The sequence below is a fragment of the Aythya ferina genome (assembly GCF_964211825.1).
Source record: "Aythya ferina genome assembly, chromosome: 3".
Lineage (NCBI taxonomy): Eukaryota > Metazoa > Chordata > Aves > Anseriformes > Anatidae > Aythya > Aythya ferina.
Window position 1 is genome coordinate 52,286,602 of NC_140298.1, and position 22,603 is coordinate 52,309,204.

The 22,603-nt window shown below is 41.1% G+C and overlaps 1 protein-coding gene across 4 annotated transcripts in view; it reads left to right on the forward strand.

Moving 5' to 3' along the window:
• Nucleotides 1–22,603, forward strand: part of MTHFD1L (methylenetetrahydrofolate dehydrogenase (NADP+ dependent) 1 like) — a 150,585-nt gene that overhangs the window by 121,196 nt on the left and 6,786 nt on the right. The window lies entirely within an intron of this gene.

The window sequence follows — 22,603 nt, forward strand, 5'->3', positions numbered from 1 at the left end:
AAGGTGTGCACATACCTTTGCTCAGCAGCAGCCCATCACCTTCAGGCTGTAGTTCTCCCCTTCCAGAGGGCAGATGGACTTGGGGCCTCAGGGCAGTGTGGAGGCTTAAGTAAGGAGCAGGACAGAGAGCAAAGAGAAATGCAGAGTTGTGCTTATTTCTGCACTGAGTATTTGCTCTTCAGTGTGGGTTTTCCATCTGTTTATGTAAATACTTATCACTCTATCCTGCCTGCTCCCTGCTGTTCACATGGTCTTAAATATTGAAGCAATAGGATGGTTCTTAGGTGTTTTATCCACTTATTTTTAATAAAATAATACAAAATTCTGATAACCAGAATCAAGCAACCCTGTAGCAGTAGGAAACCCTTAAATTGTTTGTGATTTGATGTTTAGCTACTTGATTGCAACTGTTAGGTTGGATCTGTCAGGCTTTTAACAAAATTGAAAACAAAGTCTTTTCCAGACACAAATTCTTAATAGTATTTAAATAATTTGTTTTGCTTTCATCTTGAGTACTGGTCCTATGATGTGCCTTCCAGGTCAAGCTGCTGCAAAGTCTGTTCTTGAAGTAGTTCATGAAATATTGCTACGCTGCAGATGGTGCATTAGGGCATAGTAATGCTCAATGTTTTAGTTGGAAGTACCACCTCTGACCACTTGCTGTTTCTTTAGTAAAAACTAGCTCTTAATCAGGTCTGCACTTTGTCTTTTGTAGACTATTCTTTATGCATTAGCACAAGATAGGGGTGGCTACTGGTCAACCATGGATGTAATGGCTCAGAATATCTGTCCTTATCTCTTGGCTGAAATAAAAGTTTTTTGTAATTTTTCATTTGGATCTTTCCATTTGCACCTTTCCCCACACTAGCTACAAAGTATTTTTAGGAGGTAAAGTAGTTTCTCTTTTTTGGGTAAATCTTAATAGCATTTACTTGAATCAAAAACCCTCCAAAAATATGCTTAGGGGGCTTTGCCCTGCACTGGTGACTCAGTGGAGAACAGTGCCTGTGTGAGGAGATGTGGATATAGCCAAGTACTGGTTTCGAGCACCAGAATGAGAGACATTTCCTAACTGACTGCAGCTGCTTTAACAGCAAGACTATAGAGAAGTATGAAGTCCATAGAAAAACAGGTAAACTGAGATGTGTATGTTGCATAATGTTAGTTAAAGAAAATTTTGTGCCCAGTTGTTTTCAGAGCTAATTAAATAAGCCTGAAACCTTCTGACAATAGGTGAGGTATTCCTTTATTAATTCCAAATAGGAATTTTGTTTGGCAACTTGATTAGAATTTCAGCAAACCACAGGTGCCAGTGAAGCTTGCTGTTTTAATAATCTACCCATATTTCATTGCACATTGACAGTTTTCTTTCTGCCAAAGCACCTATCAGTTCATGCTACTAATCCATTTTAGTGCTAGAAATGTTTGGAAAGCTTTGATTTATAGTAAGGACTTGCCCTTCCTCCTAAGATAACTGTCTTGTGTTTGCTGCCTTCATGACTATCCATTTAATACTCGTTCATGTTCAGTTTCATTTCAGAACAGGAGGGTTTTGAGATATGTAAAGTGATGAGCCTTTTCTTCTAGGGAGGATGCCTTCTGGAGAAAGTTAACATAGAAAGAAAAAGCATACGTTTGGTAGTGTATGTCAGTGATTGAAAAAGACCAGTCAGTGTTCCCTGACTTCAACATCAGGATAATTCGATTGGGTTACACAGGTGATATTTTTCTGGTGTATTGCCTCCATTTTGAGCTTGGCACTGTATCGCTAAAGAATGTGCTCTTTTCTAATGGAAAAGGGGGAGTAGAGGAAAATCCAGAGTTTTGCTGTGGTGAGCACATTGAGTTCACAGCAGGTTTGCAAGCTTTGCAAATTGTCGTGTTGGTTTGTCTTATGGACCAAGTCACAAATACATAGCATACTATAAATCAGAAAATGGTTTTAATAGATTGCTGTTTGAAAACTTGGGTCAGGTAGCAAAAGTCAGAGTGCCACCAGTGTCTTCTCTTGTAACAAGTTGCTTTCACAGGTTAATGGGGACAAACTGGTATAAAGCAATGTCCGTTGCTGATACACGTGCAGAAATCTAAGATATTTATACTGAGTAAGCAAACAGATGCCCAGGTGATGGTAGTAAAGAAGATGCAACTAGCAGCTTCAGTACAAGCTGCTGAGGGTTTCTGTGTGCATACGGCTTATTAGTCCGTCCTGAAATCTCTTGTCGCATCTTCGTGGCTGCTGCTGCACCTGTTATATTGAAGCTCACACTTGTATGCCTGCTGTGCCATCGGACATGAGGTACGTCCTCACATTTGCTGCGTAGGTCTGTCTTGTACCCTTTTAGTGCAGTTTTAGAATTATCTGTTTTGCTGAATCAAGGTCTTTGGCAATGACCTTGATCTTTTTTTTTTTCCCTACCTAATATCTAATGTCTTATACTTTTCTCATGCTCTGTGTAAGATTTGACCACCTTTTAAATGCAAACTTTGCTTTTATGCAAGCCTTATTTTTTTAGGAGAGTTTAATCTGTCTTTGGTGCTGTATTTAAGATTAATGTTTACAATGTTGCTGGCATTAACTTGCAAGTTTAGGCTGGTCGATGAAAGTAATTGCTCCTGCTCCATTTCAGAGCACGCAGGAGACTTTATTTAAAGGGTGCATTGCAGCCCCACCCATTTCCTACTTGGAAATAAAACCAGATCCAAGCCCTGTTATTGGTACCAAAGCAAAGGACTGTGCTTGTCGTCCATACAAGCTTTCTTTTCTAATAAATGAATGTGACATTTTCTCTTTCCTTATGGACTGGAGATCACTGTGTTGAAGATAAATGTTACCTAGATCAGCAAGCACAACACTACTATCTGTCTTCCTTGCAAGATAACTGTTTGTTAGCCTTCCAAAGAATGTGTGGTGACTAGCCAGGCAGCAAGCAAATGCAGTTTCGTACACCTGTTTGCCAGATGTTACACAGCTGTGCACAAACTGCTGCTGCTGAGCCTATAGTGAGTGCTACGGGACAACTGATGCAGGGAAAGTATGTGGATTCTTCTCGGGATGGGCTGAAATGACAGTAAAGGAGACAAAGCTGCCAATTGAAGGAGTTGCGGAGCACAGTCAAGAACCAAACCTTTTGGCAGTGTTTGTTTGGGGGATATAGCTGACATTGAGAGGTAGGAAGATTTCCTCTGGTGGCTTCAGAGCTACAGTGTTTTACAGGGAACCTCTGTCCAGTGAAATTTAAGCAGGAATTGCTGAAGTTTGATTCAATAAGGTATAGGTGAACTGATTTTGGTAATGAGATGCACAGAGTGAAGTTTTACTATGTTAGGTAGGAACTAGGGGCTAAAAAAGTCCTACAACTTTTAAGGACAGTTGGATCTATCCAAATGTTGCAAAGCTTTGAAAGTCTTTGGATGAATGAACTGTTTTATTGTGTTGTGTTTTTTTTTTTTTTCCCCTGAAATTGACCTTTTCATTTTTTTAGTTCTTAAAACTACTGCCAGTTTGACTGTCCTATCACCACAATCCCAGTCCGTTTTCTTTCATTATGACTCCCATGATCATCCTTGTTCTCCTATACAAAATAGCGTAAAGCACTGTTGTGAAGCTCATGATATTTTCTGAGGAAGTGGGTTGTTTTTGCTATTGTGTAATCTGTTATTTACTCTGCAGCAACGTGCTGCTTTGTATAGCAAAATAGAAGTGCCGGGAACTGATACGTGGTGTTTCTGGCCAAATCTTGGTGTAGTTGCAGCTGGATTCTCTGTCATGCCTTTAAAGAGAGGAAGGGGGATATCACACTGCTCTGGGAAGGGGGCCAAGGCATGGAAATGAAAGCGGGCAGACATATGTGCCTTCATGGGGAGAACAAGGAAAGGGGAGTGGCCCTGAGGTCTGCATGGGAGTAGACATATTTGGGGACTTCAGAAGTCAAATCAAATTTTGGACGGTTACCCAATGTCTAGTCACTGACACAAAGCTAAGGCTTTTGAATATCTGTGGTTAAGGTGGTAGTTTCAGGAATTTGTTTTCCAGGTCAGGAAATCACTAACAATGTTTTCTTCTCTGCTTCTCTACTTGGCTTTCTAGCCCATAGAGAGGGGCTACAAAAGATACAATGTGAAAAATGCATAAATAAGAATTATAGCCACTATAATCTAACTTGATTTTGAAATTTGGAATTGAAGAAAAATGATGTCAAACAATGCCATTATAGTTCAATATGAGAGAACTCAATGTTTTGGAAGGAGATGGCCAAAATCTTCCCTCTGAAATACAGCTATCTCCAAAGCTCTGTCCATCTGAATATGTAGCTAGCTTTTGCTTCCAAAGACACGGTAGGCTGCTTACGTGTTTTGTGTCCATGACATCAGGTTTTGCTGTGTCCTATCAAGATGGAGCATTATTAGCAAGAGAACAGCAGTCCTGGATGGACACACAGCAAGGGTCAGCTCTTCCCTCTTGTTTTGGGAGTACGAGCTGTGGTGCTGAGAAGGCAGCTCGTGCTCTCTGCCGACAGAGTAGATATTTCTGCTTTCACATTATGTCATGAAGTTCATTTATTTTCTGTCTCAGTAATACAGTTTTAGTGGAGGGCTTTTTTTTTCCCATGATTGTTTCCTGGGCTAATAGATCTTCCTGCACTTTGGCAAGGATCTTCCTTAATAAACAGCCTCATCAGCCGTTATTAGTTTCATATGACTGGTCTTTGAAACACACAGTATTATTGAAAGCTATAAAATTTGTGTTAGCTGTTTCCCTACATTGTGATCCAAACGACCTCAGTAGTGCCTCAGTGGGTTTGGTCGTATAAATTTATTGCTGGTTACCCACAGCGAACCGACAAGCTATGGCTATGAGGCTGGAGCTCAGATGGACTTTGTTGCTTGTACCCAGAGTGGTTCAGGGGAAAAACAGCTGAAAAGTAAGTGCTAGGTTTAGCAATAATTAATTTTTATATGATTTTTAATATAATTGCTACTTTCAATAACTTGTTTTTAGTAATATTAAGTTGCAACTTTATTTAATCCTCTTTTTAGTCCACACAGACAAAAACATTGATACTCAGTGTTGCTTTATTGTGAAGTAAGAGGAGGAGAGCTACTATGATAAAACACAGTATACTACTAATAGCAGCTGATGAACTAGCATGAAGTATACTAATATTATTTGATTTCTTGAAACCTTAGGTTGCCTGATACTTGAGAGAAGGTTAATTGGTTGTTTACGACATAACTGTAATGAGCTGTGTTTAAATGCATCATTTGATTCTCATTTTCTCAAAATACCCACTTAGGAGGCTTTTGCTCACCACCCTCCAGCATTCAGAGCTGCTCGTTGAAGCTGTACCCAAAGCTGCAGCCCGGCACTGCTTTCTTAAGGTTTTAATCTGCTTGGCCGTGTCCCTCAACTCAATTTGTAGTGCGAGAGCCTGGAGACGCGGCATGCAGGAGGTCTGCGGCATGTGCTGTGACCAGTGTGCTGTGAACCACAGGTGTGACAAGCCAGAAATGGCAGGAGCATTTCTGCATAGTCAGCCGTGTCACCCCAGCCTGTCACTCATTGCCCTGCTTTGGGATAGCTGAGAGCACAAAGGAAAAAAATAAACACACTGAGTCTCGTGTAAATCCGAATTATAAAAGGAGATCTTATGTGTACAAGTTGGAAAAGACTTTGTAAGAAAACTTGAATCAAAATTGCAATATAATTATTAAATAGCTTATGTTTTATGAGAAAACATTTCCTTCATGGGTACTCAGAGCAATGGGAATAACTACCCACACATACGGGCATACCTACCTATCCATATACCTACATATACTTAGTAACAACAGGATGCAATTAAGGATGTTTTCAGTTCTGGATTTGTACTTTCAGCATAAATTAAGCCACTTGAATCAGATTTTAGAAACATTCACAACTTGTTTGCATAGTCGCAAATATGAATGGTTTGACTACAATAACAAAAAATCTAGTAAGTGTTCATGGGGAGAAAATACCCATGCATATTCTCATGTTCATTTTGATTTGGCAAATAAATTTGTCATACTTCACAGTGGCTGCCTTTCTGATCATTAGGATATCTTTAATCTCTCCCCCTCTTTTCTTCTCTTTCCATCCACCCTAATGCATTGGGTGTGCTGGAAAAGAATCAAATACAAAAGTCAAATCAAAAAGCACTGAAACATGTTTGAGGATTTTTGCATCTTTTCCTTGAAGGAAAACAAAACCCTTTGGGCAGTAGAAGAGTGAATTCCCTGATGCAGTGTTTTAGTGTTTTAGATTTCTTTTTCAATCCCAGCTTGCCTGTCTTCATCCAAAGAACATAGCCTTTTTTAACCTCATTAGTAGGATTATGACATGTTTACACCCTTGTTCCTCAAAAAAATGCTGAGATGTTGTTTTCATTGGGAGTAAAGAGAAGGTATCCATTTTTTTATTTTGGACTCAACATGTATGTCCTTTTTACCTTTCTGCTTCATTTCGCTTCTCTCTTGTCTCACTTAGAAACCAGCAACTGTTTCACACTTTGTCATGTCACGTCCTTTGTAACAAGCTACCCTGGGCAGCCTGGTCTGGCGGGTGGCATCCCTGCCCATGGCAGAGGGTTGGAACTGGACGATCCTGGTTGGTCCTGCACCTGGGGCGCAATAACCCCAAGCAGAGCTACAGGCTGGGAGAGGAATGGTTGGAAAGCTGCCAGGCAGAGAAGGACCTGGGAGTGATGGTGGACAGTCGGCTGAATATGAGCCAGCAGTGTGCTCAGGTGGCCAAGAAGGCCAACGGCATCCTGGCTTGTATTAGGAACAGCGTGACCAGCAGGGCTAGGGAGGTGATCGTCCCCCTGTACTCAGCTCTGGTGAGGCCGCACCTCGAGTACTGTGTTCAGTTTTGGGCCCCTCGCTACAAGAAGGACATCGAGGTGCTTGAGCGGGTGCAGAGAAGGGCGACGAAGCTGGTGAGGGGCCTGGAGAACAAGTCCTACGAGGAGCGGCTGAGGGAGCTGGGCTTGTTCAGCCTGGAGAAGAGGAGGCTCAGGGGTGACCTTATCGCTCTTTTTAGGTACCTCAAGGGAGGCTGTAGCGAGGTGGGGGTTGGCCTGTTCTCCCACGTGCCTGGTGACAGGACGAGGGGGAATGGGCTTAAGTTGAGCCAGGGGAGTTTTAGGTTAGATGTTAGGAAGAACTTCTTTACAGAAAGGGTTGTGAGGCATTGGAACAGGCTGCCCAGGGAAGTGGTGGAGTCACCATCCCTGGAAGTCTTCAAAAGACGCTTAGATGTAGAGCTTAGGGATATGGTTTAGTGGAGGGCTGTTAGCGTTAGGTTGGAGGTTGGACTCGATGACCTTGAGGTCTCTTCCAACCTAGAAATTCTGTGATTCTGTGATTCTGTGATCTTTAGTGTCCCTTCCCACCCTAGCCGTTCTGTGATCCCGTGACCCTTCCTTTGTATTTTGAGGGATGCAGATAAGACTTACTGGTACTTTGCTGTTTCTTTCTCATTGCTCCATCAGGAACTTGTAATACGTCATCTGCGCAGCGCTGCTCTGTGTTGTCAGAAGAGTAATTTAATTAATTTTCATTAACTGTCCCTTAATTGAATCTTTGAAAGACAGATATAATTACAAACACAGCACAGGAAGAGCATGGGAGGAATGTCTGGCACAGCTATACAAATAGATGTATTACTTCAAATATTCCCCTGCTGGTGAACAGGACATGTACTCCATAAGAGATTAATATGTAAGAGAGAGAAACATAGCAACACTGAAGTGTATTGACGTGATCAAAGCCAGTAGAAGAAGGAAAAAAAAGTCTCAGAGGCATCAACTCATAAGAATGCCTCCAAAGTGCACTGACTAGACTTCTCTCTCCTAGACGCTCAATCACAAAGGAAATAAAAATGCCCAAATACTTATGCTCTGGCCGTCATCTCGGGGGAAAGAGCTGCTGTGGCCTAAGCTGCAACCTCCAAGGGCAGGTGCAGGTTTGCCTTCCCCAATGAGGCTGGACAGAAGCAGCAGCGCTGTGCTAGCAGCTCTGCATTTTCCTGGCTGAGCTGGAGCCACTCAGGAATAAAGGAGAAGCTGTGATTAAAAGCTGTAGGTAGCTCATTTTGAAGCACTTATTTGTCTTTCCTACAAGGAAAAGCATCAAATAGGGCGGACCGCAAGTGCAAATAAGGCTTCCTAATAGCTTGGGTTGGTCAGTAATGCAAAATTCCCCTCTTGGCTAAGGACCATCAAGTCCCATAATGGTGTTTTCTGTGAGCTGGAGCCTTGCTGCCTTTCCTGACATGCCCATTTTAATGAGTTAGCTAATAGGCCAGGGAATGGCAGCTCCTAAAGACAGGCCACATTTGCTGAAAGATGTGTTTTACCTCTATTCCATCAATGTAGCTCTACCAGAAAAGTTTTGCCTAGTGCTGGCTGAGGAAAGCCACCTGCACGAGAAACTCGGGCAGCTGGACAGGCTGTGGTCATCAGTGACAATATGGCCTTGCACTGTTGTTAAACGTGCTGCTGGCAGAAATTTGGGGTAAGATCAGGTTTTCTCACTGTTTTTGAAGGAAACAACAGCGATCATTTCAAATCATTCAGATGCCTTTTTGTAACCCCTCGCACGTGTTGTACAAAATGGGCAAAATTGGGACCACTTGCTCCCTAGTCGAAAAGAGAGAAACTGAAGTGAGAGAGTTGGTGACCATGTACACAAATGCCCACCACACACGTGCACATGTGCCATGCTGGTATGAGGTACGGCTAAAATTTAAGCAGAGTGGCAATTCTAGTACATCTGTCTGCAAGCAGTGTTATTGCAGGGTAAAGGGGGATTTCTGTGGGTAATCTGAATCCACTCTGAAATGTTAGCCAGGCCTGTGTATGCCATGCAACTGAAGAACAGTGGATATGCTTTAAATTGACTTTTTCTAAATGGAGCAACTTCTTTCTTTCCTTGGGTTATGTCAAATGGACCATTTAATTAAATACGTGTTCTGAACCTATTTCCCAGATACAAAAGCCTTGGTAATCCAGGAATGTGATTTCTTGTAGGCCTTTCAACATGATTTCCAGTACAGTTAGAGAAGGAAAAAAAAAAAAAAAAAGATGAATCACAGAAAACTGCAGTGCAATGCCTAGTGGTTGCATGGGATACCATTTTTCTGGGATTTAATCATAAAAGTTCAGCTTGAAAGGGATAAAGTCATCTATATTTTATGGAGCAATTAAAAGCTGCTGTTCTGATGCTGTCTGATATCTTCTCTGGAAGTGATTCAGAACCAAACATGCACTGCAGAGGAAATTTTGGCATTGCAGTTTACTGCTGGTGTTCTCCTGGAGGAACTGTAGTACTCTCCCAGATGGGAAAGGGATTTACTAGGGAGACTTTTATAGGACTGTTTCCTAGCTAAACATTCTTCTGCTTATCGCTGCAGGTAGATGGAGCACTGACTGGTTTTATAAAGTGGAAAGGCTCCAAAGTACAAAGTTACATTCATATTTTCTGACACCTGAGTAAGAAAAATTCTTGCGTTTTCCCAAATTCAAGACAACTGACTGCCCTTTTATTCTTTCCAAACACATGTTTAATATCAGGCACAAAGGTAATGCAGTACGAGATTTAGGGTTCTGACAGACATGTCTGCAAATGAAAATCAGATTGCCGAAGCCGTAGCAGCCCTTGCCTCTCTGTGGGATGGTGGTGCCGTGAGTGCTGGGACATCTGATCTGCTCATGAGTCAGCTCCACAGTGGTTATAATTTACTTTTTAGTGTTTGGTAGGTAAGCCTCTGCTATTTTCAATTTGTCTTATACCACTCCTGCCAAATAAAGCAGTTGTCTAAGAGCAGGCTGAGAAGTGACTTAGGCGGCAGGACCTGAGAGAGGCGCAGCAGGAGGGTCTATCTCACCCCTTGCTCCAAGCTTAACTCTTCTTGCTGGTTAATTAGTGCCCTAGACCTCTTGCAGCCCCTAAGTGAACTAGAACATAGCCAGATGGGCAGGCTTGCAGCCCTCTCTGTAGCAATTTGGGCACAGGTGCCTGCACTCTGGAAGCAGTAAATCCATGCTGGGCACCCCTGCCCTGCCCACCACAGCCCTCTCCCAGGGCAGAGTGCTGTGAAGGGCTCACCTCAGTCTCCTGCAGCTTTTTTATGGGCCTTCACTAGCAAAGAGACTGCAAGCCTTAAATACCAGAATGAGCTAGGCAAGTCACAATCTGAGAGCAAATGAGTAACTAGGATGTCACAGAGCATCTCTAGGTCATATGGACATGCCCTGCAAATGCCAACAGTTTTCCTTCCCTTTCATTGAGTCTTTTCTTTTTAATCATAGCCTTAATGACAGCAAAATGGATGTGAGTACAGTACCTGCTAAATGCCAGCTTTCCCTTGTATGGCATCCATCTGTAAATGCAATTAAGAACAAACATCTGCTCCTAGAAATGACTTCCTGACCTGTGCTGGCTTTTTCAGTGTTCTGCCAGGCTTTGCATCGCCCTCCCCAGTAATCCCAGCAGATCCATAAAAATTAAAGATCCTTGTTCGTGTGACATTACAGTCGCTTTGTCTGGCTTGCTGAAACTCAGAAATTACTGTAGAACTGGAGGAGCGATAATGTGCTAGTCACAAGAAAGAAAATTTTTCAGTGTTGAAAGTTACCATATTTGTTATGCATATGTAATCCAAGCTACTTCTGTGTTATAACCTATATCCCATAAAATGAAAATTCACTTAAAGTATCTCTTTCAGCTAAAATTTTAATTAGTGGGTAAGCAGCCATACAGCAATCTTGAAAAGCAGGAGAATATTACAGAGTTGCTAATGCAGCAATCCATAAACATTTAAGCATTTTCTTCTGAAATTAGGGAGTACTGAAGTTGTTTTTAAACATTGGTTTGCACACACTGTAATGTATAGTATTTTTAATAGACTTGCTAATTTAAAATGTGTGTTCAAAGCTAATTACTATTATCTGACCTTGGCTGTTATCCCCAAATCAATTTGGTAATAGGTTCATGTTCTTTAGCAATTTGACCTTTTTCCTTCTCTCAGTTAATTAAACCTTATTGGGTCATTCTCAGTTTCTTTAACACAGAAACAGTTTTAGGACTCTAACATGTTAACTCATTTCAAATACTTGAAATACTGATAAAGCCTAGAATTTGTAATTTGCTGTATTCACATAAAATTTATGTCTCTAACATCTGAAGCCGTGTGCATTTCATAGACTTGCATTTATACCTGTATTATGTCCCCATACTGTTATGGAGAAGTTAGAGGTTATCTAAAACTGTCATCTTACTGCCTGGAAGCCAGTTTCTCTTTGAAATATTTCTTTGGTCTGTGAAGAGAAGTTGCCAAGCGTCCATATTAATACCTCTATAAAAGAAGGAAATACTTTCTCACGTGTGATTAAAATGTGGAAGTCATTAACACAGGAAAAGCCGCTGAGGCCAAGAATTTAACAAGATTTATAAAAGGATATAACCATCAACGATATGCAGGGTAGTAATTAATATAGGTAAGTAATTTGGAAAAAGTGCTAAGCGTAGCATGCAGGGGTTCGGCCAGTCTTCAGCTGCCAGCTCCCACCATTGCACAGAGCTTGTTTTGTCAGCCTCCGTAGTTTTAGCTTTCCTCCATAAAACATCTGGCATCAGCCGCTGTCAGAGACAAAAGCCTTGAAGATGCACATTGCTCTGATCTGATACAAGACCTTCCCTGCCTGCCTTCTGCCTGATTTAAAATGTGTAACTTCTGTATTAATAGATCGTACTGCGCCAGTTTTCTGTGCATGCACGACACCCTGCTGCTCCATACAACTAGAAAGCAGGGCACTAGGAGCTTTTGGTAGTAGACTAGATCAAATGAAGTTAAAAGATGACGTTTCACAAACAAATGCAGCAAAGATAGTACAAGTATTTCCCATCTTCCTCAGCCTTTGATGACTTTTTCCCACTCCTGCTGCCTTCAGTAGTGGCCCGGACAGTGCAGGTTGTGCCTGCATGTGTCAGATGTGTCAGGCACTACATAACTCAGATTTGTTTGTCTGCCTGGGACCTTGCATGAGCCCTGATCCTGTCTGTAAGAAAGAGCATCAGTGCCATGGTATTTGGCAGCAGCGGTGAGGATGTGAAGCAGTGAGCAGACACAGAAACCAAGAGCTCTGCAGGTAATCTGTCCAGAATGGGATCACGGCATGTTGGTGACAGAGCAGGGAAGCTCCCTCTGTGTTTGTGAAGCTCGTGTTCTCTTTGCTTTTCTCTGGGGGAAAAAAAAAATCTTAATAACTTTCACAAAAATCAATTTCAATATTAGCTTCACAGTTTTTAAGCAGTCTGGTGAAGGAGAGATGTAACGTGGAAGCAAAGATAAAGCAGAATTTTCCCGCAGATAAAGCACAAATGATTTTCCGAGGGAAACTACTGAAGTCCTGACTGTCAGGGGTGCTGATGACAACTCCACAGGGCAACCTGTGGCTGGATCCAAGGGTGAGTGCTCTTACTTGCTGGTGGCCTGTCATCAAGGTTGAATGATGCCAAAGCGGGTGGGCAGCCGCAGGCTGGCAGCTCAGCTCTGCGGCCACGGCCGGCGTGCCATCGCGGGGACACCGGGAGGGGACGAGGCGAGTTGAGCGTGAGCGGATGTGTTGCAGGCTGTGTTTGTTGTGCCTTTGGCTGAGCAGCGAAGCTGTGAAGGGTCTGTTTGCCAAAAATGAGAGTTCATTACAAGCTGGCCTTGTTTTGATTAGGAGCAGCCTGGAGAACAAATAAAGCCTACAGCTTTGTGTGCCAGTTTGTTCACTCTGGTACTGCAGAGATGGTATTCTCACTGTTCTTTAATTTCTGTTATCATTTTGTTTTAGTCATTTTATGATCTAGCCTGTGTGTACGTGCACAAATGGACTCTCTCGCTTCCGTGATGATGTATGTGTTACATGTTTTTAAATACTCAAGAAAAAATTCCCATAGATTATCCTCTGCTAGGTCTTAGCGAAGAAGCAAGACAGAACTGTTAACTTGTTCTGTGTTAGGATGCAGAAATTCAGTACTACCCAACCCTTTTTTTGTCCTTTCACATATTTCATTTGGGAAAAATACTTAATGCCCCACACAAAACATCTGTTTGTAGGTTGTTTGGTGTTGTTTGTTTTTCTTTTCTACACTGAAAAATAGGTGCATTTCCAAATATGGTTGATTTTAATTGCATACTTTAGTAACTTCTTTGTTGTTGTTGTTATTTCTATGTATTGTTATCCTTTGTTGTGTTGCGGAAATCTGATTTTAAACCCAACTTAAACTGAATACTTCAGGGCAAAGTGTGAGAAATGGAGGAAGTTTTATTTCATTTAAAAAACACTGATGCAAAGAATTCATTATGTAATTGAAAGAGATGTTTCACGGACTGTAGCTATTTGGAGTAGTTATTTTGGAGTTTCAGTTACATGAGATGAAGATGAGAATGAGATTTACCTATTCCAAGTTCCATTCTCCTGGCATCACCTCAGCTCCCTTTCTAACTTTTGGCAAATCGTTTTACCTTTTCTGCCTCTTATCTCACACACCTTTTAAAATGGAGATTTTATTTCATGTATTTTCCAGATGTATTTAATTCATGTTTTTAAGTACTTTGGAAAATATTTTCTTTATCCATATATAGAAGCAGATCTTTAGTATATAAAAGTTTGTAGGATAACGATTGTGCCCTTAATTAACAAAATGGTTTCCCTGGTTTCCATTGAAAATTAAATCTATCTGACCACATTAACTCCTGGTGTAAATTCAGCGAATAGAAATTCAAATTTTAGTATCTCCTCAGAGAAACTTCGGAAATCAGTATTACAACAAGAGAGTTAAGTTGCATATTCATGTCTAAATTTTTTTTATATATTAAAAAACTGCATATATTATATATAAATATTATATATATATTATATATTTATACATATATATTAAACTGCATATATTATATATAAAACTATATATTTTTTATATATTAAAAACTGCAGCTATTACTGCAGTTCAGGAAACTTGCAAAGAAGGTGCTTCTTCTGAAGTCAGTAGTGCATTACCTGTGCATTCCTTCTTTCTAGAAACTAAAGCCGAAATATTGCAAATGAGTTATTTTTTTCTTCCCTTTCATACAGTAATAATGAATTCCTCACTGAAATTAGAGGTCCATTTTTATACCTGAAGTTAACAACATAAGACTCATGGAAAGACTCATGGAAAATTGGGTGCATTCATACTGGGTGTTGTTTCACAACTCTGTTCTTGATCATACTTCTCTCTTTATCAGTTCACCCACAAAATTTAAGATGGTGGTCTTCAGCCTTTTTCAAAGCATTTATATTCTCCTTCATCTTCCAGTAAAAATGTGAGCTTCAGCAAAAGTTATTCAAGGCTTGCTTCTCTTAGCAGCCTTTTCAGAAACTTCTTAAAATAGTGGGTCGGTTGACTATAGGATGAAAATTGCTGATCTAAGTAATATCCTCCATTCTTTATTTGTTTGTCAACAAAGAAAGTATATTCTGATATGATTTTAGAGGACATGTGGTACTGAATGTTACCTACTGCTAGAGGTCTGCAATGCACTTGTTACCAATGCACTTCCTAGCATGACTTACATGGGAAGGACAAAGTTTGTTGCGTGTAGAACTCATACGTGCTTTACATTGTCTCCTGGTGCCACCGACTCCAGCTTCTGGGCTACCGCCAAAGCTCTGTACTTTCCAAAGTCAGCAGGTCAGGCTGTCTGACCAGCAAGGGAAGTCTCCTGAAAGTTATGAAACTTTTAAACAAAACGGCATAGTGACGATCAAGAGCACAAAGTGAGACTTGCTTCCAGGGTGTGAAGGATGGCCCTTCTAGAGAAACAATTGGTACAAAATAAACAGGTTTCAGAAGAAGTGAAGGGTGCCCAGTCCCTGGGCAAAGGCAAGGTGATTGGCATATGCCCACCCAAGACCTCTCCTTCCCAAATACCCTGTGATCCTCTGCTCTGAGCAGGTAAAGCCTGAGGTGCTTGTACAGCTTGATCACCTCCTGGTCACCAGGAGACCCAGGCAGTGGATAAAACAGGAGGATCTTGTACCCATAAGCGTCAGATACTTCAGACATTCCTGTTGCTGAAACAGTACGTGAGAGGATCACCTTTCTATAAAATATCTTCTAGATTTATTCCCCCAGGGGCATGTTTCCAGCACTCTGATGTGCTGGCTGCTCGTCAGGAATGGGAACAGCCCTGGCAGCCTCTGACCCTCAGGAGTGAGCTGAAGAGAAGGATTTCTTCTGACCGAGGAGGTGATTTCATATGAGACGCAGAGAGCAAGTTCTCTGCCAGGGGCTCTGTCAAAAGCCTCAGAGGGAGGGAAAATCAGGATGTAGGCCTTGGCCCAAGGGAGCAGTTACTGCTGGAAAAGGATTTGAGTGGGATGGGATGGAGGGGGCTGTTTTGGAATGAGTTACCTGGCATTTGTAACTGTTTTTTCTCCCGGGCTGTATCTCCTCTGTTGGTGGTTTTTCTTTCCTTTTTTTTTTTTTTTTTTTTTTTTTTTTTTTTTTTTGGGTGGTGGGAGATTGTAGCATTTTGGTTATATATTGACCTGTCCATGGCAGAGAACAGTTCTGAATTCCCTGTGAAACATCCTACTGCACTGTCAGTAGTACAAACAACACACCAAATATTTAACCCATCTAATATGCAACCTCAGAAGGATGCATTTTTTGAGTAAAACCTAAAATATTTACACTATTGTGCTGTTATTAGGGAGATCATTTTCTTCTACTACAAATATGGTTTTATATCCTCTAAGATGAAAACGTTTGAGTTGAGACAACTCTGCTAAGAGGAACTGCAGTCATGTATGTGAGTCACAAATGTTTTACTTAAAGGGGAAATTTACTCATTCTTTTACAGATTACATCTCTGCCGAAGTATTTTATTTAATAACTAACAAAATGCCTGTTCTGGGTCTTCAGTGCCTTAGCACGTCGCTAACAGCAATGTTCAAGTTTCAGCAATGTTGCACAGAGCTGTTCACTAAGAACTTGGCCAACCAAGCACCGGCCAAACATCTCGTCCCCTGCTTCCTTTGGGATATGTACCCGTAGCAGTTTCAAAAAACTGTTCTGGACAGATGAGGACTGTTCATGAGGGCTTGTGTTTTAATTCAGGACGCCCAGGGGATTGCTCTCAGATTCAGACTATTTCCGCTCAAGATGAGTAAATCGTAGGGTCCTGGAAATCCCCCAGAGAACATTACTGAACACAAGCTACTTCCACCTCGCTCGAGCACCTGGCAGCAAGGTCAATTGGGATTGCATACTCGGTGTTCAGTACTGCTGTAACTTCATCCAGATGCTGATAGCAGAAGAACAATGTCTGTGCGTTTTGTTGTTGTAAATGCTTTCCCAATATTGGACAGTTGCCAAAAATGTGCAAATGTTAATGCAAGAGAAAATGATAATAGAATAATTGATGCCAGATGGACTTCTGCACCTGGTATCAGCCAGCATGCCAGTGAGACAGAGCTATTTCTTGCAAGGAATACTGCAACCTGTGTCGGAGTAGGATCATCACCTTTTCCAACATTATTTTGGTCATTTTGAAAGCTGTTAATGTGTGGAGTTTATTAGTGTGGCTGTTGTTATACCTTACGACAAGATTCCTTTTTTGTTAAAGATTTCCTGAGAATGAAATATGAGCTTCCCTCTCCTTACCACCTCTGGCTATCATCAGGTTTGGCAAATTTTCATTAAAACTTATGAGTGAACCTTTATTTAAACACTGACTAAAAATTGTTGCTTAACTGCTTTTAGAAATCCCCGTTATTTTCAGGCAATGAAAAATAATGAGATAATGGTTTCTTAAGCCTTATGTAGTTATTAAAGTAGATTTTTTTTGAAATTAATGCAATTTCCAAGGCTGAATTTACTAGTTTGTCTTTAAAGGTTAGTACTTTTTGAAGGAAGCCCTAGTTTGCTTTCATTGTGTGTCTGCTTTTCCTAATGTGGATGTGTTTTTATTGTTGTTGTTTTTGTGTTTTTTTTTTCCACCTTTCAGAGGTGGTGAAAGATCACTTGAGTTGGTTTTGTCTGGTACAGTGTTGTTCCCCTCTCTAATACGTGGGTGGCTGTTTATACTATATTGTGCCTATTTTGTTTTAGCCATTTCATGTCTGTTACATTTCTTTCTTTTAATTAAGCCAAATTATTCTTTTCCTTCATTTTCCTGTTAAATTATTTATTCTGTCATTCCAAACGTGAGCTGATTCTTGATGCTCTGCAAACTGGGGGAAATTTTCAGGTTCTATGGAACAAGCAAAAAGCTGAACTTGGAACTGTTTAGGATATGCTGCCTAATTTTTGTGCACTAGCATCCCTTTTCAGTACACATTGAATGTCTCTCTGCAGTGTAGCAAAGTCCAGTCTTAAGATGAAATAACTCTCCATGGAAGGGTTTGCACAAGAGCATATTATGGAGTACTGTGGTCCTATGGAGAGTACAGGGACCTTAAGGCATCCAGCATTAACATCTGCACTTCTCCAGTCGTGCAGTGTAGTCGTGCAACTGTTCAATCTCTCTCTCCCAGCCCATGGGTGCAGTTCCCCTAGTGCCAACTTCCAGTGCATGCCCAGCACCACAGAAGTTGGTGGAGGTAATCTGATGGTGGAGATAAAGAACGTGACTAAACGTATGCAGGGTTGGGGACCTGTGAGGATGCTTTCAGAAGGAAGGAAAGAAGCTTTCTTTCAGCTTCTCGTGCATTGGGACTGACAGATGAACTGCAGGGAAGCAAATTTCTGGTAGTGGATCTGTCTTTCAGAGCTCTAATTCACACTAAGAGACATTATTGAAACCCTCAAGTGGAGCTCCTTTGTGCCACGCCTCAAGGGTCCAACAAATGCTAGCACGTTGAACATTATGCTTGCAGGTTTACAGGGCTATTTATAAATCCCTTGAGTTTCCTCTTGTATTGTTTCTTGATGAGGGAGTATGGAGTGTGCAATTCACCCCATCAGATTTTATTAAGGAGTTATCCGCAGTCATGTCTGCTAGATTCTCCTGAGAAACAACATCTGTTTTCCACAGTATTTCAAGTTTCAGATGGTTGCACGTTGTCCTAACTTGTTCAATTAACAAAAGGGTACAATGAGACAATGTGAATTACTTGTATTTCTTGTCAAATGCAAGATTAACTCCATAAGCCACAGAACAGAGATGTTTCCTCAGTAAGGTGTTTGTTGATTTTTTGTTATCTTCTAGTTTTCTATTTTGCCTACTTATTTAAGTACAGATTTCTCTGGTTTTGGGGGTGTTTTTTTTTTTTTCTGCTTGTTTGTTTCTTCTGTATTTATAAATCATGCTACTATGCAGCCACATGTTGTCTTATAGCTGAAAAAGACACTAAACGTGAGTTGGATGTAGTCCTCAGGACATCTGTTTTGCAAATTATGCCATTGTGCTAAACCTGTTAAGGTGATCTCAGGTCCTATAAGTATTTTTTTTTTTTTTTTTAATAAATATCTGTACATATGTGTATATGCACACTTGAAGTACAAGGCAGGATGCATCAACCACTAATAGGCATTTGTACTAATTTGTACTATAAAAAAGGAACTGAAGCAGGATAGTTCCTATTGGCACCGTGGCAAACCTGGCTACCAGAGCCTCAGGGCTTGATGGTAACTGTTACATAGACCTGATGGCCAAACAAAATTACAAGGGAACATGCAATTGTAATTTATATGAAAGTCCAATGAAGCTCAGCTTAATCACTCATCCAGTGACTCTAGATGTGTTTTTGGAGAGAGTGGGAAACACCACTCTCATACAGCTTCCTTGGAAATAACTGACACTTTCCTCTCGTAAAGAAGCACATTATGTTTTACTCTGTCTAGTCATAGAAGCATGCCTCTGGAAGATAGTAAATGCCTGGTGTAAATAATGGTAGCCTACAGATATCCTTAACTTGAATCATATTTTATCTTCCACTAGATGTTCATTTCCAGGATCATAAATGATTCTCAGGATGGTTGATTTAAGACTTGAACTTTTTATCTCCTAAACATAGAATGGCATAGTAAGAAATATGCATTGTATTTTTCATATTGTCTTTTTGAAGCTGATTTGCTCTCATGGATGTGTAGACAGCTGCAGAGTTTGTAAAGAAATTGATTGGTTCCGTTGAGTTCCTACGGAACTAATTCCTGTTAATTCCTTCATGATACATTTTGGGCAATAGCTGGATGAATTCTTCTTAAACCTTTTTTTAATTCTTCTTTTCTCCCCTGCATAAAACTTTCAGATGAATTGCATTAATTCTTAAGATGCAAAGTTTATGCCTTTATATGTTCCTTCTCTCAAGGGAAGAGTGATAAAAACAGTTTTGGTCAAATTCAGTATTATTTTGGTTGCGTAAATCCAGTTTGTGGTCTGAAGTGGATAATGTGGTCTCTTTCACTACTTCTTATTCTGCCTTTCCCCACAGCCACATCACGTGCTGTAGAGTAGCCACCAAACTATAACCAAAACAGGACTATATGGATGTGGAGATTCCCGATGATCTCTGTGCAGTGTATAGAGGGCATATGTTGTTGTTCCCCAGTGCAGGGGGAGAGGATTACTTTGAGTCTGCAGCCCTGTGGAAAGCCAGCCAGCTGAAGCCTCGTTCAGCCTTGCAGCCTACCAAGCCCTCTGCTCCCGTGCCTTTTTGGCCTCAAGAAAGAAACAGAGTGCTGGTGAGGGAATAAGTGGTAGTAATCTCCTCGACCAGCCAGCTGTCTCTTGCTATTGACCGTGAAGTAATGAAAAAGGGATAGATTCTGCTGTGTGTTACCTCTGCATGTCCAAATAATGAGAGCAGAGAGACATGGTCGTAAATCTGCATGGCTTTGCCTGTTTGGAAGTCTGGGCCATGGGGAAAATGACAGGATGTGTTTTATTTGCACTCTGCAGTTCACATAACTATTTGTCCGAAAGTGTTTCCTCTCTGGTTTTGTGCCTTGTACTTCATTTTGCGTAGCAGTAATTTTAATTCAGATGAACTTATTCCCTTTTGTTGACTTAAATTTTCAATACAAGACTAGTTATACTCCCTGAACTGGCAATAAACTGTTTTGATATTTACATTTTATAGACGTAATAGATTTCCATTAGTTAATATGGGCCCGGTTACTCCACTCTGATTTTTGTAGACGAAAGAAACCTCCAAGCACATACAGGATTTATTTAACAACATAATAATAAGGAAAAACTCCACTGAAATTATTCTTGTTTTTATTATACAGGGAAAATGAAGACTGGCCAAGCTTGTAGATATAGTTTTTTTTTTAACAAGGGGGAGGCATGTAATTTGGGAGTTTACTCTCAGATGTAGATGTAGACATAGAACTGCCTTACACAGAGTAACCAGAAAGTTGTTTTTGGCGATGTGTTCATTCCCTTTCCATCCCAGGGAAATTTAATTCATTATGGCTGTTCCTTGTCAAGAGTTAAATCATAAACAGGGATGAATCTGGGGCAGAAAATAATTCAGTAACCCGAATAATGGAGTAGTCCGACTGGTGTGGCCAACAGATAAACAATAGCAGCAAGGTGTTTTAGTACTTAACTTAGGTGCTGAGACAACGTCTGCCAATAAAACAATGTCCTACAATCAGTGGAAGGGTTTCGGTGAATGCAAACAGACAGTTTTGTCTTTTAATCCTACTGTGTGCGATAACAAAAGCTCTCAGGAAGGGCTATATTTAAAACCAGGGGAAATGTACTGTGTCCAGCAGAAGAGCCGGTTGCATTGTTTTTTCTCAGACCTCAAGTAGGATGATGGCTGTGTCGGCACTGCGCCCCCCGAGCTGCTTTCCCCTTGCAGCAATGGGATTAACCTCTGCGATGGCAGGGTGAGGCAGGGCAGCACAAAGAGACGTGTTTGTCCTCGTGTCCCCGTGATGGGAACACTGTGCTGAGCGTTCAGGGCAGAGCTGAAGCCCATGGGAGGTGCAAACTGGTCACTGGAGGTGCCGGTTGGCCTATGAAGAAATACAGCCCGCTCCAGCCGGAGAGGAGACTGAGTCCATCTCTCTGGAGCAACTAAGATAGTGGTCATTTGTTTTTTCTCCTTTGAGGCTGATCAGCCTGTTACAGCCTGCCTTTGGACGGGAAAATCACCGTTGCTGAGCTGTGTTCCTCGGGGAACTGGGGAGGACGGAGGTGGGAAGTGGCCTGGCCATTTTAGCTGAGGGCTCTGCTAGGTGGCGGCCCTCCTGCTGTGGCTCTCTCACCACCTGCCTGGGCCAGTTTCCCCCTGTCCTTAGGATATTGTGTCTGGTGGTTTTGGTGCTCAAGCCCATGTGATTTCTTCCTGTACAACCCTGTTTGAAGGTTACCTCCTGGGGTCAGATTAACCACCAGCTTCAGTGAGGTCCCAGGTGACTGGCCCCACCTAAAAATGCTCGTCAGAATCTAGCATCTCTTAAAGAACTTTTAATGTTTAAAGGCTCTTAGCTAGCAAACAGGTCAGCTAACGCTGAACTGCAGGCTTCTTTCTAGAGGTTGTAACGTTTCTCATCCCTTTGGGTATTAATATAGAACCTAATATACTAGGGATATACTCTGATTCTGAGGTTAAGATATTGAAAAGGTTTATGGAGTTCATAAGGATAAATGCTATTTGTAGAGTGCCTTGAATTAGTGGAGATAGGGTGAGATATTTACTTTATAAAGACTCAGGGTGGGAACCCACACTTGCACAGGTTAATCCAGTCTGGTGCTGCCTTAAAACTGCCCTGCAGTTGCATCCTTCCCCTTGTGCCAGTGCTGGTATTAGAGCCATAGAAGCCCCTTCTGGCCCAAGGGGATCAAAAAATAGAATTATTTTACTGAACTTGCTTTCCAGACATAATCTGCATGAGGGAGAAGGTGGGAGGGCTGAGGTAGGGAAGGTAAGAAACTGGGGTACATCTGGTTTAATGTGGTATAAACTGTGGTGGGCTTGCACCTCAAGATTTCCAAGTCACTCATGTGCCTTTAATTGCTGCTAAAATGTTAATTGTAAATAACGATATATAAGTAGCATAAGCAGAACTGTAGTAAATTGTGTAATTTAGGTCCATGAGATTATTCACATTAAAAAGTATGCAGATGCTGGTGTTTTATGCTAGATCAGGATCTTAATTGTAAATAGCTTGAGATAATTGGGTTGCTTTGGCTTCATATCTCAGCCTACCAATTCTAACTACTGAATTAGGATTCAACTACAATCCATGTATGTTTCGTTGAACTGTTTCAATTTGTTTCTCTTATTAAGTATTCAGTCATAAAAGTGTTGTGGTTAACTCTGCTCCTATATTCTGAATTTGTGTGGCAAAGGTCTGTGGTTTAGCATGTTTGTAAAACCAGGTGAATTCAGTCAGCTGTGTCCTTGCTCTTTGCTGTGTGAATTTCCAAGTAGATATAAATGGATAAGCATTATGGATGAGTATTCTGAGGAGCAAATAAGTCCCAGAGTGTTGCAATTTTGTTAAGGAGTTTATTTTTTTATGTTTAGTTTACTAGCCTCTATTTTGTGGCTTTTATTTCTTCTTTCCTGCCTTTTAGAAACGT